The sequence below is a fragment of the Oryx dammah genome, unplaced genomic scaffold, assembly GCF_014754425.2.
Source record: "Oryx dammah isolate SB20612 unplaced genomic scaffold, SCBI_Odam_1.1 HiC_scaffold_29, whole genome shotgun sequence".
Classification (NCBI taxonomy): Eukaryota; Metazoa; Chordata; class Mammalia; order Artiodactyla; family Bovidae; genus Oryx; species Oryx dammah.
Genome location: NW_024070213.1, coordinates 65,714,223 through 65,726,433, shown reverse-complemented (window position 1 = coordinate 65,726,433; position 12,211 = coordinate 65,714,223). Strand labels below are relative to the sequence as shown.

At 39.6% G+C, this 12,211-nt stretch overlaps 1 pseudogene; it reads left to right on the top strand.

Moving 5' to 3' along the window:
- The first annotated feature begins 5,187 nt into the window (after positions 1-5,187).
- The window catches only part of LOC120858064, a 40,522-nt pseudogene continuing 33,498 nt past the window's right edge, over positions 5,188-12,211 (top strand).

Sequence of the window (12,211 nt, the reverse complement as noted above, 5' to 3'; positions counted from 1 at the left end):
TTTCAAATTACTAAATGGTATGCACTTTGTCAAACATTCTTCTGGAAGATTTTATCTGTTATACAAAGCAATTGAACTTTATTCTAGAAGTTATGTGAGCAGGGCACTGCAAAGTTTTGTTTCAGAGATTTCAGCAAAAAGTGATAGAAGATCTTAAAGAAGAGAGATTATGGGCTTGGAGAGAAGTTAGAGGCGACTGACGTAATGCCAGAGAGCTACTGAGGGCCTGAGCTTGGACTATTACCTTGAAGAGAATATGGGGAAACAAATGGCTATCAATCCTGGTTGTAATTTAAATTACTTGAAGATATAAAACTACCAATGTCCAACTCTACTCTCTGAGAGTCTCTTAATTGGTTTAGGATTAGAGTCTGGGCACAAATATTTTTAAAAAAGCTCTTTGGGTGATTTCCTTGGTGGCTCAGAAGGTAAATAATCTGCCTGCAAGGTAGGAGATCCAGGTTCAATCTCTGCCTTGGGAAGATCCCCTGGAGAAGGGAATGGCTACCCACTCTAGCATTCTTGCCTGGAGAATTCCATAGACAGAGGAGACTGGCAGGCTGCAGTCTATGGCATTGCAAAGAGTCAGACATGACTGAGTGACTAACACTTTCTTTCACTGGGTTAAGAAATAATGAAGGGTTTTGCCAAGATAGAAATGAGAAGCTGGGTAGGATGATTGGATAAGTATAATGAAGATGTGGAAGAGAACTTAGTCCTGAGCCTACTAAAATGAGATAATTGAGATTTAGTTAAATATTAGAAAATTCTGGAGGAAAAGGAGTTAAGTGGCAGGTGGAGATGAGATAATTTTTTAAGCCTAATGAGTTTGAAGTGTCAGGAAACATTCAGAAAGATCATGTTGGATAAGAATTGAACAGGTTTTATTGGATTTGTAATTACAGAGTGTTGGTCTTGGAAAGAGCAGTTTCAATAAAGTGTTTATTGTAGATTTGAGATTTCAGTGGGTTAGAGAGTAAATGAGATTTGAAAGTGGAAACAGCACATGTTTTTAATCCCCTTCTATTTCCAAAGGGAATAAAAAAGAAAAGTAGCACAGTGGTTGTGTCAGAGAGGCAGAATTGAAATGGTGCATTTTTCTTAATATAGATATTCAGTTCAGTTCCGTTCATTTCAGTCACTCAGTCATGTCCGACTCTTTGCTACCCCATGAATCGCAGCACTTCCTGTCCATCACCATTTCCCGGAGTTCACTCAGACTCACGTCCATCAAGTCCGTGATGCCATCCAGCCAACTCATCCTCTGTCTTCCCCTTCTCCTCCTGCCCCCAATCCCTCCCAGCATCAGAGTCTTTTCCAATGAGTCAACTCTTCGCATGAGGTGGCCAAAGTACTGGAGTTTCAGCTTTAGCATCATTCCTTCCAAAGAAATCCCAGTGTTGATCTTCAGAATGGACTGGTTGGATCTCCTTGCAGTCCAAGGGACTCTCAAGAGTCTTTTCCAACACCACAGTTCAAAAGCATCAATTCTTCGGTGCTCAGCCTTCTTCACAGTCCAACTCTCACATCCATACATGACCACAGGAAAAACTATAGCCTTGACTAGGCGGACCTTAGTCAGCAAAGTAATGTCTCTGCTTTTGAATATACTATCTAGGTTGGTCATAACTTTTCTTCCAAGGAGTAAGCGTCTTTTAATTTCATGGCTGCAGTCACTATCTGCAGTGATTTTGGAGCCCCCCAAAATAAAGTCTGACACTATTTCTACTGTTTCCCCATCTATTTCCCATGAAGTGACGGGACCAGATGCCATGATCTTCATTTTCTGAATGTTGAGCTTTAAGCCAACTTTTTCCCTCTCCTCTTTCACTTTCATCAAGAGGCTTTTTAGCTCCTCTTCACTTTCTGCCATAAGGGTGGTGTCATCTGTATATCTGAGGTTATTGATATTTCTCCCGGCAATCTTGATTCCAGCTTGTATTTCTTCCAGTCCAGCATTTCTCATGATGTACTCTGCACAGAAGTTAAATAAGCAGGGTGACAATATACAGCCTTGATGTACACCTTTTGCTATTTGGAACCAGTCTGTTGTTCCGTGTCCAGTTCTAACTGTTGCTTCCTGACCTGCATACAGATTTCTCAAGAGGCAGGTCAGGTGGTCTGGTATTCCCATCTCTTTCAGAATTTTCCACAGTTTATTGTGATCCACACAGTCAAATGCTTTGGCATAGTCAATAAAGCAGAAATAGATGTTTTTCTGGAACTCTCTTGCTTTTTCCATGATCCAGCAGATGTTGGCAATTTGATCTCTGGTTCCTCTGCCTTTTCTAAAACCAGCTTGTGAACCAGGGAGTTCACGGTTCACGTATTGCTGAAGCCTGGCTTGGAGAATTTTGAGCATTACTTTACTAGCATGTGAGATGAGTGCAATTGTGCAGTAGTTTAGACTGTTTATATATACTGTATGGAGAGAAGGAAAGGTGGAGAGGCATGTTAAGAACCTAGGGCTAAAAATGTAAAGGAATAAAGGAATAGAAGAAATAGGGGTGTTCCTATCTAGATGGAAAAAAGATAAAATGTATGAGGAATAAGCAGGACCAAACCTCTTAAAAATTCTAAGGGGACAGTGAAGAGTCCATTGGTGTTTAGCTATTTGGTGACCGACGACAGAGAAGTGTCATTAGGTAGTTAGATCATGAGTCAAAAAGTTGAGTCACTGAAGTTGATCAGCACATAGATGAGTATCAGCTTGTCCCTGGGCTATTTAGGCTTAAGAATTACTAACTCTAAGATCATAAATTCAGAAAACTAAGATCATGGCATATGGTCCCATCACTTCATGGGAAATAGATGGGGAAACAGTGGAAACAGTGTCAGGCTTTATTTTGGAGGGCTCCAAAATCTGCAGCCATGAAATTAAAAGACGCTTACTCCTTGGAAGCAAAGTTATGACCAACCTAGATAGTATATTCAAAAGCAGAGACATTACTTTGCCGACTAGGGTCCGTCTAGTCAAGGCTATGGTTTTTCCAGTGGTCATGTTTGGATGTGAGAGTTGGACTGTGAAGAAAGCTGAGTGCCAAAGAATTGATGCTTTTGAACTGTGGTGTTGGAGAAGACTCTTGAGAGTCCCTTGGACTGCAAGGAGATCCAACCAGTCCATTCTAAAGAAGATCAGTCCTGAGTGTTCTTTGGAAGGAATGATGCTAAAGCTTAAACTCCAGTAGTTTGGCCACCTCATGCAAAGTGTTGACTCATTGGAAAAGACTCTGGTGCTGGGAGGGATTGGGGGCAGAAAGAGAAGGGGACGACCGAGGATGAGATGGCTGGATGGCATCACTGACTATATGGACTTGATTTTGAGTGAACTCCGGGAGTTGGTGATGGACAGGGAGGCCTGGCGTGCTGTGATTCATGGGGTTGCAAAGAATTGGACACGACTGAGTGTCTGAACTGAACTGAAGATCATAAATAGAAAAAAGAGGTAAATTAACTAAGTCTCAGTATCCTTATTCATGAAATGGAGATATCTACCTCACAAGATTGTTCTGAAGATTCAGTGAGTTAATACACATAACATGCTTAGCACACTATCTTGTGCATAGTATTTACTCAATGATGGTTCTTTCATTGTGAAAAATGTCAAAATCCCATTTGTTCTGCAATGGTGTAAAGTCAAGTTGGTAGAAAATAACAAAGCTATATATGATATAAATGAGTTTGGAGCTGGCTATTATCATTACAAATGATAAATAGAAGAGGAAAATGTAGAGGCATTACATTTAAATAATTTCCTCCCCCGCCCCTGGAATTAAGTGACTATAAGGAAGGTAAAAGAGTAATCTTAGTCTCAGACTATGTGAAAATACTTTTTTTCTGACAGGTGAAGGCAGAAAAGTTTATTGGCTGAGTGCGGGGAGGCAGTAGGGAAGGAGAAATTGGAAAAGGGAGGGATGGATTAATATCCTGGAGGAAGGAGATACAGGTGGGGTTTGGAATATTAAGCAGAAGGGTTAGTGTGAGAGGAATAACCTTTCTTTTGTCAGATAAGCAAAGAAAAAGATGGATGAAGCTGAAGACAAATCTAGTAGTGAGGTCAAGGAAAATAATGCTGGAAGCCTCTGGGTAAAAGAATGTCACATCTAGGTGTTAAGTAGATTTTTGTCCGCTGAGTATACAAGGGACAAAATTCAGTTTGGAATCTCCAAGAGGAGTAGAAAATATTTCAAGTAAACCTTGATGTTTTTAGATGCTGAGAGCTCAAAAGAAAAAGTCACAACATAGGACATTTAATCGGTAGAGATGTGTGGCTTTTCCATCAGTGCACTGCAGTCTAGACAAAAGGAAGGGTGAAAATGAATAGTTGGAATCAACTTTGGATGAATATAGACAATGTAAAAAAAAAAAATGGCTAGCATCTCTTGAGCTTACTCTGTACCAGGGGTTCTTTCTAAGCACTTTAAAGTGAAGTCACTTAGTCGTGTCCGACTCTTCGAGACCCCATGGACTGTTAACCTATCAGGTTCCTCGGACTATGGGATTTACTGGAGTGGGTTGCCATTTCTTTCTAGAGGGGATCTTCCCGACCCAGGGATCGAACCCAGATCTCCTTCATGGCAGGCAGACACTTTACGGTCTGAGCCACCAGGGAAGCTTCTAAGCACTTTAAGTGTATATTTAACCTTACTTGAGATCTGTGTTATTGACATTACGATTTGCTAATTAAAAAAACTGGGGCCGCAAAGTGTTCAAGCAATTTCCCCAGTGTCACATAATAGTAAGTGGCAGAGACAGGATTTTAACCTTTAGAGTAGTAACTAGTAGGGGGTTAATTTAGCCATGAAAAGCATGTGTCATGAGCTGTAGGAAAATTCAAAGAGCAAGTTAAAAAGGAATATTGGTTTTAAATCTAGGGAGGGGAATAGAGACTTGAAATAGATTTGAAAGTGGAGAACAGTCTTATTAGGGATGAATAATAATTAAGAGAGAGCCATTAATTCATTAACAAACATTTTTGTGTTCCTACTATGTGCCAAGAACTATGTTAGATGCAGTGAATAAAATGTAACTTTTAACTTTTATTCAAATGATATCCCTCCCGGGAGTGATAATAAACTGAATTTTTAGTAAATCAACTTAAGAATCTTCAGATAAATTCCACGAAACACTGAGTTTGCATAGAGCAGCACGCAGAGAGAGAGAGAGAGTAGTGACTCAAAGTGCAACATGGAAATGAAGAGCAGGGAAACAGTGCTTCAAGAAGAAGTCTATTATTTTGATGAAGGTAGGCTATATTAGCAATAAGGAACCTCACTAAGGCCTGAGTATGTTACAGAAGAAAGACTTCGCATAGTTTGCATTCTGTGTTAAGGATTTATGCTTGATTTTTAACTGGAAGCTAAGTTTTCTGTTACTATGTCCATTCATAATGCAAGGGAAGATTTGTTAGAATGATGTATCAGTTACCCACTGCTGTGTAATATACAATTCCTGCATGCAGCAGCATAAAAAGATAATCCTCAGTTTTGCTTCTGAAGTCTATAGGTCAACTGACAAGTTCTTCTGAGCTTGGCTGGGCTCACATTTATGTATGCAGGGAGCTGTGTTTGGGTAGGCATTGCTGAGTCTATCTGGACTTTTTCACATCTCCTGGGAGTATCTGACTGTAAGCTGGTCTAGGATGACCTTAGCTAGAACAACTGGACTACTTCCAAGTGGTAGTTTGGCTTGTTCTCGCGGCAGAGCAGGCAGGGTTCCGTAACCATGAAGATACACACTCAGAACTGGTAAAGACTCACTTTGATTACATTTCATGGCTATAGCCAGTTATGAAGGTAACTCATTCTGCAGGTGGAGAAAGCTGCAAATCACTGCAAATCACCACTTCTTACTGAAAGCTGCTGTAAAGTCACGTTGTAAGATTAGATAGGAGAAAGGATGAAGAGTTGGGGCCATGTTTTTAGTCACCTCTAGTGGCTTCATGCTAATCTTACTCCCCTCCAACAAACTTTGCTTGTTTATGTGAATAACCTTTCAGTTCTAATATGATTTTGGTACACATCAACTTTAATTTTCCAATGGCTCCTCATGGTCCTGATATAAAACCTATACTCTATATCAGATACAAATGGCCTTCTACTTTCTTGCCCTTACATACTTTCTGCCCACCCCCACCCCCCCACCCCATGTCTGTACTAAAGGTATCTTAAAGGAAATCAACCCTGAATTATTCATTGGAAGGACTGATGCTGAAGTTGAAGCTCCAGTTCTTTGGTTACCTGATGCAAAGAGCTGATTCACTGGAAAAAGACCTTGATGTTGGGAAAGACTGAGGGCAGGAGGAGAAGGGGGAGACAGAGGATGAGATGACTGGATGGCATCACTGACTCAGTTGACATGAGTTTGAGCAAGCTGTGAGAGATACTGAAGGCCAGAGAAGTCTGGTGTGCTACAGTCCATGGGGTCACAGAGTCAGACACAACTTAGGGACTGAACAAGAATGCTTATACTGCTAATCCTATCACACCCAATCCTTGCATGTAGTTCTGAAAACTTCCTTCAGTTCAGTTCAGTTCAGTTCAGTCACTCAGTTCTGTCCAACTCTTTGCGACCCCATGAATTGCAGCACGCCAGGCCTCTCTGTCCATCACCATCTCCTGGAGTTCACTCAAACTCATGTCCATCGAGTCGGTGATGCCATCCAGCCATCTCATCCTCTGTTGTCCCCTTCTCCTCCTGCCCTCAATCCCTCCCAGCATCAGAGTCTTTTCCAATGAGTCAACTCTTGCATGAGGTGGCCAAAATATTGGAGTTGCTCCTCCCAAACACCTCTTTTGTCTCTGAAGCTGGACTCTACCTTTATCTTCCTCGTACCTTGCCAGTCAGTTTTTTACAGATGTGATCTGTAAGTTCAAATTATCAAATTATGTTAACAATTCTACCATAGAATTAAATGGGAAAAAATTGAGACATCATAAGATTACTATTGGTAAAATAATTTTTAAACAAAGTCTTCCTAGAATGAAGCTCTCAAGAAAGACTTAATTCAGCATGCTGCTGCTGCTAAGTCACTTCAGTAGTGTCTGACTCTGTGCGACCCCATAGACGGCAGCCCACCAGACTCCTCTGTCCCTGGGATTCTCTAGGCAAGAATACTGAAATGGGTTGCCATTTCCTTCTCCATAATTCAGCATAGGTAGTATTAAGTTATTATTATTAAGCTTAGTTATATATATATTTCCTGTTGATATCTTAAAGTTTGAACTGAAAATAGTTTACATAGAGTTTTTAAAAGTTGCTTTTGAGGTAATTATCTGCAGTCCATTAAGGCCTCTTTTCCTTTTATAAAATGAGGAAGAGGAAAAAAATAAGAATTTCCTTCAGTGAGTGTCTCTGCCAAGTCTCCCCTGACCTGCCTCTGCCCCCACCCAAGCCAACTCTGATGCCTTTTCTCTATGCTCCCACTGCTTTCCTTTATAGTGCTTATTTGTTTGCTGTCTAACTTCTGCAATCCTAGCCTTTCTGTCTCAATTCTAATTGTGCAAGAATGTCTGGGATGCAGCAGGTAGTGAAGACATTGCTTATTAAATGAAATCATTTCATGATTTAATATGCACTACCTAGTCACACTTAGTAATAAGTGAGTTTGCTTCTTGTTGACTAACTTGTTCCTAACTTGGAAATGCTGAGTATCAGCTGTTAAGAAAGATTCTGGCAAATGGAGCATGATTGTGATTCTCAGTGCAAATGTCATGTTAATCTTTGTTTGTTTTCTGGCTGATAGTTAAATCTCTTGTACTATGCATCAAAAATGTCACAGCTAAACAATCTGAAGGATTAAATGGCTCCTTCTAATTTCCATGCTGCTAACTGGCAGAAAGATAATCACTGTTGTCAGTCTTTGCCGGTGAGTTCTCATGGAAAATATTTCTTTTTTAATTTCAAGGCATTAGGAAACACTCAAATTATAATTTAAATATTTATTCTAGAGTACATGAACAATCTATTGCTATTTCATTGTCAGGCATTCCAAATATATTACTAAAACATCACCAGCATTGGACATATTTTTACCTTAGATGCATTTTATTAATTTATTCTGTGCTAGTTTTTTAACTGGAGGATACTTGCTTTACAATGTGTTGGTTTCTATTTTTTACAAGGATGATTTTAGACATTTTAAAATTCTGTGGTATTTCATTATGAAAACTAATGATATATATTGCCAATATCTCTAAACACTAATAGAAGCCTAAATATTTTGTTGGCTTAACTGTTTCTGGTAGCATTGTAATGACATTGAGTGAAACTTATTTGGCCCTCCTCATTTCACCTCTAGCTAAACATTAGATCCTTTTGTCTTATGATTCTTATTTAGTTTTTAAAAGTTGAAACAGCTTGTTTTCTCTTTTAAAGGAACTCATTATTGGAACCAGTTTCAAAGAGGACCATGTGGCAGTTGTGAAAGGGAAGGTGTGAGGTATCTCTTAGCATCCCTAACAGGTTTACTAAGAAAGAATCCTTGAGAATGTATTACAGATAATTACTTCACAAGGCACTTTTACAAATCCAATTACCAGATTTCTAATTTCAGTGAATATATGGGAAAAAAAGGTTTCAGACTCACATGAAATGTGCTATTCTGCAGAATACCAAGTCCATCTTCAGAGTTCAACTGTGGGAAGACTTTGTAATAGCAATGTCTCCCTGTAACAGACCTCCACAGATAGCATTATGATGAATCTTCTGCGTGTGTTCATTTAATTTCAGGCATTGCTGCACTAAACAATAAACCGAATATGGGAACCTGGATCTGGATGTATCTTGTCACTTTCTTTCCCAGTCAGTTCAATCAAATGTCATTCTATTCAATTGAGTATAGACAGGGTGAATTTCAAGTAAAAGAAAATTCAACCAGAGGGACGAATTTTCTCTTAAAGTTACTTTTGTTTGATTTTCATCTTTTTTTCTTCTTTGGGGTGAAAACACAATGAAATGGAAACCAGGATGGCAATTCTACAGGGGTTTGGTGTTTCTAATTTGAGCTTTTGGATCAGTAAAGCCAGTTGTTTCATCCATGCCTCATGTGCTCACATAGGTTGGGCTCTGCACAAATGCAAGAAGCACCACTTGGCCACATCTCTATGGGAATGTCAGTCCCCAGTTTGTGCGGCATCCATCTCATGCAACTGTAAACAGAAGCTCTGCGGAATTTCCCCATTGTGAAAGAGGTATTAGTTTCAAAGAAATATAGAGAATAAAAGTGAAAGAGGTTTTTGATTTGTGACTTAGGCATTATTTGAGAGCACTGCAGGGAATCTGGGCCATGAAATAAGTTGAGACTTTAGTCAAGCACATTAGTTTAAAATTTTTTGAGCCTTGATTTTTCTCATCTGTGAAAAATAATAGTATCTGGTTTTCTCTGCTGCCCTAGACTATTATAATGATTAAGTTAAAGTAGCAAAGAAAACCATAAACAAAAGGACAGTGTACAGATTTGGGAGAAAATATTTGCAAATGATGTGACAAACAAGGGCTTAATTTCAAAAATATACAAACAGTTCATACAACTTGACAACAACAGCAAAACAAGCCAACTAAAAAATGGACAGAGGACCTAAAGAGAAACTTCTCCAAAGAAGAAATACAGATGGCCAGCAGGCACAGGAAAATATGCTCAACATCACTAATTATTAGAGAAATACAAATCAAAACTACGTTGAGGTACCACATTGCATCAGTCAGAATGGCCATCATTAAAAAGTCTACAAATAAATGCTGGACAAGGTGTGCAGAAAAGGGATCCCTCCTACACTGCTGGTGGGAATATACGTTGGTGTAGCCACTGTGAAAAACAGCGTGGAAGTTCCTCAGAAAACTAAAAATATGATCAGCATGTAATCCAGCAATCCTATTCTTGGATATATCCAGATAAAACTATAATTTAAAAGATACATGTACCCCTATGTTCATAGCACTATTCATAATAGCTGAAACATGGAAACAAGTTAAATGTCCATCAACAGATGACTGGATAAAGAAGAAGTTTACATATATAGAACAGAATACTATCAGCCATTTTTAAAAAGGACAAAATAATGTTATTTGTAGCAACATGGATGCAACTAGAGATCATACTAAGTCAGAGAGAGAAAGACAACTACCATATGATATCATTTGTATGTGGAATCTAAATATGATGCAAATGAACCTACCTACAAAACAAATATAGAATCATGTACATAGAAACCAGACTGGTGGTGGCCAAGCAGGAGGCAAATGTGAGAGGATTGGATTGGGAGTTTGGGATTAGCAGAGGCAAATTGGTACATATAAAATGGATAAACAACATGGCCCTACTGTATAGCACAGTGATAAAGCATAATAGAAAAATATTTAAACGAAGGCCTATATACAGATAGCTGCTTGGCTGTACAGTTCAGTTTACTTCAGTTGCTCAGTTGTGTCCAACTCTCTGCGACCCCATGGACCACAGCACACCAGGCCTCCCTGTCCATCACCAACTCCCGGAGTTTACCTAAACTCATGGCCACTGAATCGGTGATGCCATCCAACCATCTCATCCTCTGTCTTCCCCTTCTCCTTCTGCCTTCAAACTTTCCCAACATCAGGGTTTTTTCCAATGAGTCAGTTTTTCACATCAGGTGGCCAAAATATTGGAGTTTAAGCTTCAACATCAGTCCCTCCAATGAACACCCAGGACTGATCTCCTTTAGGATGGACTGGTTGGATCTCCTTGCAGTCCAAGGGACTCTCAAGAGTCTTCTCCAACACCACAGTTCAAAAGCATCAATTCTTTGGTGCTCAGCTTTCTTTGCATGCATTATAGGCAGACTCTTTACCATCTGAGCCACAGGAAATCAGGAAGATCCCCTGGAGATGGAAATAGCAACCCAGTCCAGTATTCTTGCCTAGAAAATCCCAAGGCTGGAGGAGTCTGGCCGACTACAGTCCTTGGGGTCACAAAAAGTCGGACACGACTGACTGAATTCACTCTCACTTTTCTCACATCCATACATGACTGCTGGAAAAGCCATAGCTTGGACTAGACAGAGCTTTGTTGGCAAAATAATGTCTCTGCTTTTTAATATGCTATCTAGGTTGGTCATAGGTTTACTTTCAAGGAGTAAGCATTTTTAAATTTCATGGCTCCGTCACCATCTGCAGTGATTTTGGAGACCCCAAAAATAAAGTCAGCCACTGTTTCTGCTATTTCCCCATCTATTTGCCATGAAGTGATGGGACCAGATGCCATGATTTTAGTTTTCTGAATGTTGAGTTTTAAGCCAATCTTTTCACTCTCTTTCACTTTCATCAAAAGGCTCTTTAGTTCTTTGCTTTCTACCATAAGGGTGGTATCCTCTGCATATCTGAGGTTATTGATATTTCTCCTTGCAATCTTGATTCCAGCTTTTGTTTCATCCTGTCCAGCATTTGGCATGATGTACTCTGCATATAGGTTAAATAAGCAGGATGACCATATACAGCCTTGACATACTCCTTTCTCAATTTGGAACCAGTCTGTTGTTCCATATCCAGTTCTGACTGTTACTTGTTTATTTTTATTTTTTTAAACTTTATTTATTTTTTATTTTACTTTACAATTCTATATTGGTTTTGCCATACAATGACATGAATCCACCATGGGTGTACATGCGCTCCCAAACCTGAACCCCCCTCCCACCCCCCTCCCCACAACATCTCTCTGGGTCATCCCCGCATACCAGCCCCAAGCGTGCCATATCCTGCATCGGACATAGACTGGCAATTCGATTCTTACATGATATTATACATGTTTCAATACATTCTTCCAAGTCATCTCACCCTCTCCCTCTCCCACTGAGTCCAAAAGTCCGTTATACACATCTGTGTCTTTTTTGCTGTCCTGCATACAGGGTCATCATTGCCATCTTTCTAAATTCCATATATATGTGTTAGTATACTGTATTGGTGTTTTTCTTTCTGGCTTACTTCACTCTGTATAATTGGCTCCAGTTTCATCCATCTCATCAGAACTGATTCAAATGTATTCTTTTTAATGGCTGAGTAATACTCCATTGTATATATGTACCACCACTTTCTTATCCATTCATCTGCTGATGGACATCTAGGTTGTTTCCATGTCCTGGCTATTATAAACAGTGCTGCGATGAACATTGGGGTACATGTGTATCTTTCAATTCTGGTTTCCTCAGTGTGTATGCCCAGCAGTGGGATTGCTGGGTCATAA